At 47.4% G+C, this 11,682-nt stretch overlaps 1 long non-coding RNA gene across 1 annotated transcript; it reads right to left on the minus strand.

Moving 5' to 3' along the window:
* Positions 1-8,806: 8,806 nt before the first annotated feature.
* LOC121560331 lies at positions 8,807-11,320 on the minus strand. Its single transcript, XR_006659325.1, has 2 exons — positions 11,124-11,320; positions 8,807-9,328 (listed from the first exon to the last, which is right to left on the minus strand). It is a non-coding gene; the product is annotated as an uncharacterized LOC121560331 (long non-coding RNA).
* Between the last annotated feature and the right edge of the window lie 362 nt (positions 11,321-11,682).

Consider the following 11,682-nt stretch of genomic DNA (forward strand, 5'->3'; position numbering starts at 1 on the left):
TAGTGATACTGTAATAGTCTGTGTAGTGATACTGTAATAGTCTGTGGTGATACTGTAATAGTCTGTATAGTGATACTGTAATAGTCTGTATAGTGATACTGTAATAGTCTGTATAGTGATACTGTAATAGTCTGTATAGTGATACTGTAATAGTCTGTACATCAATACTGTAATAGTCTGTATAGTGATACTGTAATAGTCTGTACATCGATACTGTAATAGTCTGTATAGTGATACTGTAATTGTCTGTGGTGATACTGTAATCGTCTGTGTGGTGATACTGTAATAGTCTGTATGGTGATACTGTAATAGTATGTATAGTGATACTGTAATAGTATGTATAGTGATACTGTAATAGTCTGTATAGTGATACTGTAATAGTCTGTGTATTGATACTGTAATAGTCTGTAGTGATACTGTAATAGTCTGTATAGTGATACTGTAATAGTCTGTGTATTGATACTGTAATAGTCTGTAGTGATACTGTAATAGTCTGTATAGTGATACTGTAATAGTCTGTATAGTGATACTGTAATAGTCTGTGCAGTGATACTGTAATAGTGTGTGTAGTGATACTGTAATAGTCTGTGTAGTGATACTGTAACAGTCTGTGTAGTGATACTGTAACAGTCTGTGCAGTGATACTGTAATAGTCTGTGTAGTGATACTGTAATAGTCTGTAGTGATACTGTAACAGTCTGTGTAGTGATACTGTAATAGTCTGTGGCAATACTGTAATAGTCTGTAGTGATACTGTAATAGTCTGTGTAGTGGTACTGTAATAGTCTGTTGTGATACTGTAATAGTCTGTATAGTGATACTGTAATATTATTTGGTGATACTGTAATAGTATGTATAGTGATACTGTAATAGTCTGTAGTGATACTGTAATAGTCTGTGTAGTGATACTGTAATAGTCTGTGTTGATACTGTAATAGTCTGTATACTGATACTGTAATATTATTTGGTGATACTGTAATAGTCTGTGTGGTGATACTGTAATAGTCTGTGTGGTGATACTGTAATTGTCTGTGTAGTGATACTCAGCATGCTAAGATTAAAGGTGTGCTCTGTCATTTGTTGAGTTGTCCCAGGAAGTTAACACAACAATCTAGGTAAACAAAAAATATCTGAAAAGGATCATTGGTGATTTATAAGCTCTTCTGTCCCTGACCATCCAGCATCATGAGTTTAAAATTATGCTCTCTAACCTTATTAAGTTATTTAATCATTTTGTAGACATTCATTGGTTAACAAATCGGTAACGCTTCATTTTAACGGGTCCTTATTACAGTGTAATTACATTAACAAGTATTGTAGTTAATTTTAATAACTGAAAGTTACACTGTAATAATAACATGTAACTGATGGTAATTGCAGTCTGTGCTGGGTGTCCAAGATTACAAAGGTCGGAGGCTCTAATTACCTACCCCTTCAATGCACTCTTCAAAATCTCCACTCGATGTTGTTGCTAACACTTGCCGGGGTTAATTTGGTTGATTTTACATATGGGTATCATCCCAGATTATAATTAAAAGTGTAATTTATAACTAATGTGTACGTTACCCACTGTGACAACCAAGTGGGAGGATAAACCCACTAGTACACCACAGAGTACATGTAATATCTAATTAAGTACAATGTAATTACTAGGTGTCACACAGGATTTAGCAAGTTCAAATGAAGTGTGTCTTGAGGAGAATTTAATTGTAATGAATGTGTACTTATACAGTACATTACCCATCCTGAAAACCTGGCCCTCATTCTAAGGCTTCCGGAAGCGTCATCCAAGTGGGAGGATAAACACGCTAGTCTCAGTGTTGTCCTCGCATAGGGAGGGTGCTGGAGTATTTAAAACAGTGGTGTCAATAATTTTGACCCTTTTTGAGATTAACACAACAATCACTACGGTTTTGTACACTAGCTTCAAACAGCTGAAAATATATTTAACGGCGGTTTAGATGGTACAATTATTCTCTACACTGTACTTTCTTGTTTGTCACATAAACTGGAATTAGGCAAACTATTCGAATTTTAGCAACCAGGAAATGGCGAAGTGATTTCTGCATCGTGCATCTCTAACAAGCTAGTTAGCTACCACATGTGTAACGATCCCGGCAGTCTGAGTCGGGTCCTGTCTGTGGACTAGTTTTTCTGCTCGGGATCTCCAGTTTCCCGAGGGTTCTGGAACGCTCCGGGGAGCTCTCTTGATTTCCGCACCTGCATCCCATCAGCAATCTGCACACCTGGTCCTGATCATCACCCTTCTTAGGCTCTGGCCTAACATCCATTCCCTGCCGGATCGTTAGCCATGAACAGTAGGTTTACCAGAGTATCAGTCGTAGAGCTTCTAGCGTTAGTTTTGTTGTTTTGCACCTTGTTGGTTTGTTGTTTACTTACCTCCGTTTTGTTCCATCTGCAGTCACTCGTCCGGAACCTTCATCCAACCTCTGCCTGGTGGTCGGCGGCTGCCGAGCCATGATCGGATCAACCACTGCACCCCCAACAACTAATCAACGCCGCCCGCTCTGTTCCCTGGATTATTCAGCATCACTCTTGAATTTGTAAATAAACACTCACCTTCGTTTCAACTTACCTTGTCCTGGTCTGCTTCTGGGTTCTGGCTTTGTAACTCGTGACAGAACGATCCGGCCAGTAATGAACCCAGCGGACCTGGACTCTGTTCGCCATGCCATTACCCATCAGGAGAAGATGTTGGGCCATCATAGCACGGAGCTACAGGAGATCGCGTTGGCAGTTCGGAACCTTTCTACCGGTCTGACGGAGGTCCAGAACCAGCGCAAGTTTCCGGTGGAGGATCCACTACCGGTTTCACCCATCTCGCCTGCCGCGTCTGAAGCGGTGTCCTTCCGTGAGCCCAAGGTTCCGACGCCGGATAAATATGAGGGGGAGCTGGGAAGATGCCGTTCTTTCCTTATGCAGTGTGGGTTAGTGTTCGATCTACAGCCCTACTCTTATGCCACAGACAAGGCTAGGATAGCCTTTGTGATTGAGTTGCTGCGTGGTCGAGCGCTGGAGTGGGCTTCAGCCGTTTGGGAACGACAAGACCCCTGCATGGCTTCATACCAGGGGTTCACGGCCGAGATGAGGAAGCTCTTCGACCATTCCGTCCGAGGGAGGGACGCAGCTAGGCGCCTGTTTTCGCTCCACCAAGGAACTCGCAGCGTGGCCGACTTCGTGATCGAGTTCAAGACGTTGGCTGTGGAGAGTGGGTGGAATGAGGAGTCTCTGCAAGCGGCCTTTTACCAGGGTCTGTCGGAGCAGCTCAAGGATGAGCTGATCTCCTATCCGGAGCCTAGTGACCTGGACAGCTTGGTAGCCTTGTCTATTCGGGTGGATAATCGAGTCCGAGAGCGAAGGAGGGAGAAGCAATGGGGTCCGTCCAGTCGATCAGCTTCTCAGTTCCCAGTCGGGTCGGGTGGTGGACCAGAACACGTCGATCATTCTCCACCACAAAGGATTAGTGGAGAGGTCCTCTCTCCCGATTCTGAACCCATGCAAGTGGGGCGGCACGGGTTAACCAAGGAGGAGCGTCAACATAGACGTAAGACCAACTGCTGCCTCTACTGTGGTAGCTCGGGACATTACATCTCCACTTGTTCCCGGCGGTCGTCAAACTGCCCGGCTCGCTAAAGTTGGGAGGACTTTTAGCGAGCCAGTTTCAACCTCTCAGTACCTCTGTCAGACCCCGTTTCCCGGCTACCCTTGTGAACAGGAATCAGAGCTTAGCGATTAACGCTTTTATCGATTCAGGTGCCGATGGAAGCTTTCTTGATGCCGAGTTGGTGGAACAGCTGGGGCTTTCCAAGGAGCAATTGCCGGAAGCCATTGAAGCGACCACTCTGAACGGCAGTAGTCTGGCACGTATCACGATGAGGACTGAACCGGTTAAGATGCTGTTGTCGGGGAATCATTCGGAGATGATTTCATTCTTCATTCTGCCGTCTTCCCATGTTCCTCTGGTCCTTGGATACCCCTGGCTGAAGGAACACAATCCCACGTTCGATTGGGTGACGGGCAAGGTAACGAGTTGGAGCCTTGATTGTCATGCTAACTGTCTCAAGACTGCCTGTCCCCATTCGGTTCCCAGTCAGGTGATTGAGGCTAAACCCCCAGATTTGTCCCTGGTTCCCGAGACATATCACGATTTGGGGGAAGTGTTCAGTAAGCAGAAGGCTCTGTCACTCCCTCCCCACCGACCATATGATTGTGCCATCAACCTGTTCCCTGGAGCTGTCTACCCCAAGGGAAGGTTATACAGTATCTCCCGCCCTGAACGTGAGGCTTTGGAGACCTACATCAAGGAGTCCCTAGCTGCTGGTCTCGTTCGTCCCTCGTCATCACCCCCTGGGGGCAGGATTCTTCTTTGTGGGTAAGAAGGATGGCTCTCTTCGACCGTGTATTGATTATCGGGGGTTGAATGACATCACGGTCAAGAACAAGTATCCCCTGCCCTTGATGAGTTCTGCCTTCGACTCCTTACAGGGTGCTACGGTGTTCACCAAGCTAGACCTACGCAATGCGTATCACATGGTCCGGATCAGAGAGGGAGACGAGTGGTTGACGGGTTTCAATACACCGATGGGTCACTTCGAGTATCAGGTGATGCCGTTTGGACTGACCAATGCTCCAGCGGTATTCCAGAGTATGGTGAACGACGTCCTGAGAGATATGATCGGTCTCTTTGTGTTTGTTTACCTGGATGACATTCTGATCTTCTCGAAGGAACCTTCCGACCACGTCCAGCATGTCCGGCAGGTTCTGCAGCGATTGTTGGAGAATCGCCTGTTCGTGAAGGCCGAGAAGTGCGAGTTTCACGCCCACACGACATCCTTTCTCGGGTACATCATCTCCAGGGGAGAGATTAGGATGGACCAGGAGAAGGTTAGAGCGGTTCTGGAATGGGCCCAGCCCGGTACGAGATTGCAGCTCCAGAGATTTTTGGGGTTTGCGAATTTCTACCGCAGATTCATCCGGGATTACAGCCGTGTGGCCGCTCCGTTAACTGCCTTGACTTCCAGTATCAGGAGCTTCAAGTGGAATCCGGAGGCGGATCGAGCGTTTCTGGATTTGAAGAGGCGATTCACCAACGCACCGATTCTCTCTCAACCGGACACGGCCCGTCAGTTCGTCGTTGAAGTGGACGCGTCTGATGTGGGAGTTGGCGCCATCCTGTCGCAGCGATGCTCCACGGACAGTAAACTCCATCCCTGCGCCTACTACTCTCGTCGCCTTTCGCCTGCGGAGAGGAATTACGATGTGGGTAACCGGGAGCTTCTCGCGGTGAAACTTGCCTTGGAGGAGTGGCGCCACTGGTTGGAGGGGGCGGAGCAACCGTTTATTGTCTGGACTGACCACAAGAATCTTGCTTACGTGCAATCGGCTAGACGTCTCAACTCCCGTCAGGCCAGGTGGTCGTTGTTTTTCGGACGATTCAATTTTTCCCTGACGTTCCGACCTGGATCTAAGAACGGCAAGGCGGACGCCTTGTCTCGGATGTTCTCCAAGACGGAGGAGGGTGGGTCCAAGACCGAGACAATTCTTCCCCGGAACTGCGTCGTGGGAGCTGTTAGGTGGAAGATTGAGGAGGAGGTGATGGCGGCTCTTCGGACGCAGCCCGGTCCCGGTAACGGTCCACCCGGTCGGTTGTTTGTGCCTGAGTCGGTTCGTCCTGCGGTCCTCAAATGGTCCCACGCCAGCAAGATGGCTTGTCACCCTGGCGTGGCTCGGACGATGGCGTTTCTTCGCAGACGTTTTGGTGGCCTGCCATGGCCGAGGATACTCGGGGTTATGTTGCTGCCTGTCCAGTGTGTGCGCAGAATAAGGGTACCAATCGGCCCAGCTCTGGACTACTTCACCCCCTTCCTATTCCCCGGCGACCATGGTCGCATCTGGCCCTGGACTTTGTCACTGGGTTGCCCGCTTCTGAGGGGAACACGGTCGTTCTGACTATCGTGGACAGATTCAGCAAGTTCGCCCACTTTGTGCCAATTGCCAAGCTTCCCTCTGCCTCGGAGACGTCCGAGATCCTGGTTAGGGAGGTTTTCAGGGTCCACGGGTTGCCCAGTGATATCGTTTCCGACCGTGGCCCTCAGTTTACCTCTGCTGTCTGGAAGTCCTTCTGTTTGGCCATTGGAGCTACAGTCAGTCTCACATCTGGTTTTCACCCCCAATCTAATGGTCAGGCGGAGAGAGCCAACCAGAAGATGGAATCCACGCTACGCTGCCTGGCCTCTTCCAACCCCACCTCCTGGGTCTCTCAGTTGCCTTGGGTTGAGTATGCCCACAATACTCTCCCTACATCTGCCACTGGGATGTCTCCCTTCCAGTGCCTGTATGGCTACCAACCTCCCTTGTTCCCTTCTCAGGAGAAGGAGCTCTCAGTGCCTTCTGTTCAGGCCCATATTCGTCGTTGCCACCGGACCTGGCATCGGGCCAGAAAGGCACTCCTTAGAGTTTCGGACCGGTATCAGCTCCAGGCGAATCGTCGCCGGATCCCCGCTCCCACCTACACCATCGGAGATAGGGTCTGGTTGGCCACACGGGATCTTCCTTTACGGACTGAGTCTAGGAAGTTGTTACCGAAGTTCATTGGTCCGTTTGTGGTGGAGAAGGTGATCAACCCGGTGGCAGTTCGACTCAAACTCCCGAGGACGCTCAGAGTCCATCCCACCTTTCATGTCTCCTGCCTCAAGCCTGTTTTCCTCAGTCCTCTGTTGCCTCCTCCGCCTCCTCCTCCTCCTCCTCGGATGATCGGAGGTGGTCCTGCCTACACGGTGCGACGCATCATGGATTCCAGACGGCGGGGCCGGGGTTTCCAGTATCTCGTGGACTGGGAGGGGTATGGTCCTGAAGAGAGGAGTTGGATTCCGCGGCGACAGATCCTAGATGCTGACCTCATCCGTGACTTCTACCGCCTCCATCCTGGCGCTCCGGGAGTCCGCCCGGTGGCGTTCGTCGGAGGGGGGTACTGTAACGATCCCGGCAGTCTGAGTCGGGTCCTGTCTGTGGACTAGTTTTTCTGCTCGGGATCTCCAGTTTCCCGAGGGTTCTGGAACGCTCCGGGGAGCTCTCTTGATTTCCGCACCTGCATCCCATCAGCAATCTGCACACCTGGTCCTGATCATCACCCTTCTTAGGCTCTGGCCTAACATCCATTCCCTGCCGGATCGTTAGCCATGAACAGTAGGTTTACCAGAGTATCAGTCGTAGAGCTTCTAGCGTTAGTTTTGTTGTTTTGCACCTTGTTGGTTTGTTGTTTACTTACCTCCGTTTTGTTCCATCTGCAGTCACTCGTCCGGAACCTTCATCCAACCTCTGCCTGGTGGTCGGCGGCTGCCGAGCCATGATCGGATCAACCACTGCACCCCCAACAACTAATCAACGCCGCCCGCTCTGTTCCCTGGATTATTCAGCATCACTCTTGAATTTGTAAATAAACACTCACCTTCGTTTCAACTTACCTTGTCCTGGTCTGCTTCTGGGTTCTGGCTTTGTAACTCGTGACAACATGTTCTTGTCAAACTGTCAACAGAGTAGCTAGCAAGCAACAGGATATGCTGAATTACAGTCGAAAAACCACTTGAGGGCAAACAAATCAAATTTGACCATTCAGACACAAGTCGCATGGCAAGGAACCAGATTTGTATCTGACTTCAAACCACCCAGGAAGGTAATTTGAAATGTGGCTTGAAATATCCGATTCCATTTGGTTTTTGGCTGTTCAGACTGCAGGAAAAAGAACAGATTCGAATCGGATATGCAAAACAAAAGGATTTAAGTAATTTCAAACTGCCAATGTGAACAAGGCTTTAGTCTCTCCTGTTACATGTGTATGAATACCTACTTATATTAGTGTTTGTCTTCCCCTACTGGCTGTTTTCTACAAGCTCAGTTTCTTAGCTGTCATGTGACCTGTAAACAGGAAGTTGATGTTTCTGATGGAAGATAACCTTGCATTTGATTCTGCATGTCTGTCGTAATCACCATCAATATAGAAATGTGTAATGCCTGTTATATGTATGGCTCTGCCCAGGGGTGTAACTTATATATATATACATATATAAAAAACATATATATATATTTTTTTCATCCAGTCAGATAAACACTCAACAGCCTACCTGACCGCTCAGAGACGTCCGCATGGTCCTAAAGCACATCGTAACTTTGTTTTGAATCACATTCCAATGACATAACTGGAAAATGCTATTTCAGAATAGTGAAAGTTACGCTCTGCCTTTAACAACTTATTTTGTAGACAGATCAGCTGCATCGTCCTCCTGCTTCATGAACTGTGTCTTTAGACCAGTATATTGTTAAGGAATTATTCACACAACCAAGTTACCTCAACAGGTAACAATGTTTTGTATTGAATGGGTGAGGAATTGAGGATTTATTATTTGTATTTGTATTTTTTTATGTCAGGTTTGGGGAGAGGCCAAAGTGTGTCACAAATAGCAACCTATTCCCTATTTAGTGCACTACTTTCGACCAGGGTCCATAAGGCTGTGGTCAAAAGTCGGACTGGAGGAAGGCTGAATTTAATTAATGTGGTCAGTGTGAAAACAATGATTGATATCAGTCCAGAAATATTGTTAGAAAGACTTGCTAAGCGTTGGCACCGTGTGTAGAGTTTGCACATGTTTTTTCAGTATAGGGGATAAGAGTCCTAAGGCAAAGCTAAAACATTTACATATTTACCTTAATGTTTTCTTCTTTCTGTTAACCTACGTTTAAAGGTCCATGTGCTATAGTCCCTATGGTCACTAAACAGAACACAGCATCCTCACATTTCTTATTTAATAGAAGCAGTGCCATTTCATACCATTACATCATTTCATAGAAGCAGTGCCATTTCATACCATTACATCATTTCATAGAAGCAGTGCCATTTCATACAATTTCATACAAGTAATACTTCATTAATAAACTGTTTAAGAGGGAAGAGGACAAAGCTGAAACTGATACAGTGTTGTGACTGATCCAAAAGGCTGCAAATAATCTATTGCCGAAAATGAATTACAGCTGAAAGCAAGAATGATAATGCCATGTACAAGTAAATGCATGTGCTCACAGTTAATTACACAATCTTTGGGAAAATGTTAATGTACAACAAACAGTTGAAGATTATAATATAATAAACACATTTAAACAAGATGTGGATTTGACCTATATGTCATTTCTCACAGATCCAGCGCAGCATGTGGTCGCATCGTTCCAGTTGGCTAAAACGCCGTCCAGATGGTATTCCTCGGCACAGTCCTCGTTGTTGGAAACTCCATGGTCCGACTGACCACGCTTCCAGTGCCTAAAGACAACACACACAGCGTCCACCATATTGGTTTTCAAATATTCAGATCTGGGTTGCGTTCCAATAATCTCTCCTTTCTCCTGAAGTGTGCGCTCAACCACTACTTCCCACGGATCTAAAAGCATTGGGTTGGTGTAGGCATGTGCATTAGAGGGAATTTCCACACACCAGTGATTTCCTTTCAAATCCATTAAGGGAAGTGGGCAAGTGCACACTTATGGAGAAAATATAGAATATTGGAACGCACCCCTTGGCTCTTTCTGAATTCACCTTCCCTCATTTCCTTGTGTCCTCTCTCCTCGCCTCATTCCCAAACCACATTGGAAGAGAAGATCCAAGGTCCCTCCCCTCAGAAGTTCTCATCCAATGTGTTTTGAGAAGGAATCAAGGACAGGCAGTTGCGACCCGTCATTCAGGGCAGGTGGGGCAGAGCATTAATTTTAGCATTAATTAATGTCACATATCAGTTCATTCAATTCACATATCCCCTTGCTTACGCACTCTCTCGCCCCTCTCCCCCCTCTCTTTCTCCCTCTCTCTCTCCTTTATCCCCTCTCTCTCTTCTCTCTTTCTCCCTCGCCCCTCTCCATCTCCCCTCTCTCCCCTCACACCTTTTGCTCTCCCCTCTCACTCTCTCTATCCCATTTCTATCACACTCTCCCTTCTCTCTATTTCCACTCTCTCCATCACCCCTCTCTCTATCACCTCGCTCGCTCCCCTCTCTCCCCTCTCACTCCCTCTCCCCTCTCTCTCCCCTCTCTATCTCTCCATCTCTCTCTCCCCTCTCTCTCTCTCTCTCTCTCTCTCTCTCTCTCTCTCTCTAATGCTCTCCCCTCTCTCCTCTCGCTCTCCCCTCTCTCTCCTACCTCTATCTCCCTCTCCTCTCTCATGTCACATCAGTTAATTCATATTACATATCTCTTCTCTCTCTCCCCCTCTCCCTCTCTCCTCTCGCTCCCCCTCCTCTATCTCCCCCTTCTCCCTTTCCCTCATGTCAAATATCAGTTAATTCATGTTACATCTCTCTCGCTCTCTCTCTCCCCCCTCTCTCCCTCTCCCCTCTCTCTCCCTCTCTCCTCTCTCACACCTGCTCCTCCTTGCTATTTATCACCAGATCTGCTCCACCACTCTTCCAGTACCTACAGACAACACACACAGTGTCCGCTATATTGGTTTTCAAATATTCAGATCTGGCTTGCGCTCCAAAAATCTCTTCTTTCTCCTTAAGTGTGCACTCATCCACTACTTCCCACAAATCTAAAAGCATTGGTTGGTGTAGGCATGGGCACTAGAGGGAACTCCTATATACCAGTCATTTCTTTTTAAATCCATGAAGGGAAGTGAACAAGTGCACACCTCTGGAGAAAGTAGAGATTATTGGGACAGGTTTCCTTCACGACAGGTTTTCCTGATTTTTAGACAACTGTTTAGCTCTGTTGGAGAAATATACTGTATGTTACACGTATTGAACAACACATTCTAACATTGTAATTAACTGTTGGTAAATCCATAACGAGGGTGCACACAGGAGGTTAAATTCCGAAGCTCTACCCTTCTCCTGAAATGTACACTCTCCCTCATGGAGTTAAAGGAATATGGTGAAAACTCCTTCCAGCCATGCTTGCACCAATCCAATGCATTTAAATGCATGACTGAACAAGTGCACACTTCTGGAAAAGGTTAGAGAATCGGAACGCAGCCAGTGTCCAAGTGCACACTACAAGTGCACACTTCGGGAGAATGAAGGGTAGATAAGAGGGATGCAGCCCTAGTGACTGATTTGACAACTTACCACACCCAGAGATCTTCTTCTCCAGCATCACCTTCTCATTGGTCAGAAGACTGACCCTGTCACTAAACCTGTCCTTTCTATAGTCAGGGCAATGTAACGCTCCTCTAACTGTTTTTTGTCAGTTTTCTCTTGGTCTCTCTCCCTCTGTAACGGGTCTCTCTCCCTCTGTAACCGCTCTCTCTCCCTCTGTAACGGGTCTCTCTCCCTCTGTAACGGGTCTCTCTCCCTCTGTAACGGGTCTCTCTCCCTCTGTAACCGGTCTCTCACCCTCTGTAACTGGTCTCTCTCCCTCTGTAACGGGTCTCTCTCCCTCTGTAACGGGTCTCTCTCCCTCTGTAATGGGTCTCTCTCCCTCTGTAACGGGTCTCTCTCCCTCTGTAACGGGTCTCTCTCCCTCTGTAACGGGTCTCTCTCCCTCTGTAACGGTCCCTCTGTAACGGGTCTCTCTCCCTCTGTAACGGGTCTCTCTCCCTCTGTAATGGGTCTCTCTCCCTCTGTAACGGGTCTCTCTCCCTCTGTAACGGGTCTCTCTCCCTCAGTAACTGGTCTCTCTCCCTCT

Source organism: Coregonus clupeaformis, unplaced genomic scaffold (genome assembly GCF_020615455.1).
Source record: "Coregonus clupeaformis isolate EN_2021a unplaced genomic scaffold, ASM2061545v1 scaf1104, whole genome shotgun sequence".
Classification (NCBI taxonomy): Eukaryota; Metazoa; Chordata; class Actinopteri; order Salmoniformes; family Salmonidae; genus Coregonus; species Coregonus clupeaformis.